At 55.5% G+C, this 2,500-nt stretch overlaps 1 protein-coding gene across 2 annotated transcripts in view; it reads right to left on the reverse strand.

Moving 5' to 3' along the window:
- The window catches only part of LOC127629160 (ral guanine nucleotide dissociation stimulator-like), a 31,567-nt gene that overhangs the window by 23,915 nt on the left and 5,152 nt on the right, over positions 1–2,500 (reverse strand). The window lies entirely within an intron of this gene.

Here is a 2,500-nt window from a genome sequence, read left to right on the forward strand (position 1 = left end):
TCAGAACTCACTCTCTCACTCGCTCGCTCACTCTCACTCTCGCTCGCTCGCTCTCACGCTCTCGCGCTCGCTCTCGCGCTCGCTCTCGCGCTCGCTCTCACTCTCGCGCTCGCGCTCGCACGCTCGCGCTCTCACGCTCACTCTCACACTCGTGCTCACGCTCGCTCTCACGCTCGCTCTCACTCTCGCGCTCACGCTCGCTCTCACTCTCACGCTCACTCGGCCTTCTTGGAAACCCTGAATGGAGTCCTGAATAGGGCCCCAGTAGGGGACTCCATAGTGATGCTGGGTGACTTCAACGCACACGTGGGAAATGACAGGGACACCTGGAAAGGCGTGATTGGGAGGAACGGCCTCCCTGATCTGAACTCAAGTGGATGTTTGTTATTAGACTTCTGTGCTAGTCATGGATTATCTATAACAAACACCATGTTCGAACATAAGGATGCTCATAAGTGTACGTGGTACCAGAGCACCCTAGGCCGAAGGTCGATGATCAATTTTTGTCGTGTTGTCGGATCTGAGGCCATATGGTTTGGACACTCGGGTAAAGAGAGGGGCAGAGCTGTCAACCGATCACCATCTGGTGGTGAGTTGGGTCAGGGGGTAGGGAAAAGACTCTGGACAGACCTGGGAAGCCCAAGCGAGTAGTGCGGGTGAACTGGGAACGTTTGGAGGAGGTCCCTGTCCGCGAGATCTTCAACTCACACCTCCGGCGGAGCTTTTCAGGCATCCCTGCGGAGGTTGGGGACATTGAACCGGAGTGGGAATGTTCAAAGCTTCCATTGCCGAAGCCAAGCGGTGGAGAGCTGTGGCCTCAAGGTTTTAGGTGCCGCAAGGGGTGGTAACCCACGAACACCATGGTGGACACTGGTGGTCAGGGAAACCGTCCGACTGAAGAAAGAGGCCTTCCGGGATTTGTTGTCCTGGAGGTCTCTGGAGGCAGTTGCAAGGTACCGACAGGCCCGAAGGGCTGCGGCCTCGGCAGTGAGGGAGGCAAAGCAGTGGGTGTGGGAAAAGTTCGAAGAAGCCATGGAGAAGGACTTTCGGTCCGCACCAAAGTGCTTCTGGAAGACCGTCCACCACCTTAGGAGGGGGAAACTGGGAACCATCCAAGCTGTATACAGCAAAGATGGGACGCTGTTGACCTCAACCGGAGGAGGTTATTGGGCAGTGGAAGGAACACTTTGAAGAACTCCTAAATCCCAACACGCCCTCTATGCTAGAGGCAGAGCCGGAGGCTGATGGGGGATCAGATTCTATTTCCAGGGGGAGGTCACTGAGGTAGTCAAACAACTCTGCAGTGGCAAAGCCCCGGGGATTGATGAGAGCCGACCAGAAATGCTGAAAGCTTTGGATGTGGAGGGGCTGTCATGGATGACACGCCTCTTCAACATTGCGTGGAAATCTGGGACACTGCCTAAGGAGTGGCAGAACGGGGTGGTGATTCCCCTCTTTAAAAAGGGGGATCAGAGAGTGTGTGCCAACTACAGGGGTATCACACTTCTCAGCCTCCCTGGTAAAGTTTACTCCAAGGAGCTGAAGAGGAGGGTTCGGCCGATTGTCGAACCTCGGATTGAAGAGGAACAATGCGGTTTTCGTCCTGGCCGTGGAACGATGGACCTTTACTCTCACAAGGATCCTGGAGGGGGCCTGGGAGTATGCCCATCCGGTCTACATGTGTTTTGTGAATCTGGAGAAGGCATATGACTAGGTCCCCCGGGAGAATGTGGGTGTGCTGCGGGAGTACGGGGTGGGGGGGGGGTCCCTTCTTAGGGTGATCCAATCCCTGTACGTCCAAAGCGAGAGCTGTGTCCGGGTCCTCGGCACGAAGTCGAGTTCATTCCTTGTGGGGGTTGGTCTCCGCCAAGGCTGCGCTTTGTCACCAATCCTGTTTGTGATATTCATGGACAGGATAACGAGGCGTAGTCGGGGTGGGGAAGTTGTGCGGTTCGGTGGGCTGGGGATCTCATCGCTGCTTTTTGCAGATGATGTTGTTTTCATGTCATCATCGGTCCATGACCTTCAGCTCTCACTGGATCACTTGGCAGTCGAGTGTGAAGCAGCTGGGATGAGGATTAGCACCTCTAAATCTGAGGCCATGGTTCTCAGCAGGAAACCGATGGAGTGCGTACTCCAGGTAGGGAAGAAGGTATTGCCCCAAGTGAAGGAGTTCAAGTACCTCGGGGTCTTGTTCACGAGTGAGGGGACAAGGTTGGCCGGAGAATCTGGGCAGTGGGAGCGGTATTGCACTCGCGCTATCGCACCGTTGTCATGAAAAGAGAGCTGAGCCGGAAGCTCTCGATCTACCGGTCAATTTTTGTTCCTACCCTCACCAATGGTCATGAAGGCTGGGTCATGACCGAAAGAACTAGGTCACGAGTACAAGCGGCCGAAATGGGCTTCCTCAGAAGGGTGGTGGGCTTCTCCCTTAGAGATAGGGTGAGGAGCTCAGTCATCCGTGAGGAGCTCGGAGTAGAGCCGCTGCTCCTATGCGTCG

This window comes from Xyrauchen texanus, chromosome 35 (genome assembly GCF_025860055.1).
Source record: "Xyrauchen texanus isolate HMW12.3.18 chromosome 35, RBS_HiC_50CHRs, whole genome shotgun sequence".
NCBI classification, from domain to species: Eukaryota; Metazoa; Chordata; class Actinopteri; order Cypriniformes; family Catostomidae; genus Xyrauchen; species Xyrauchen texanus.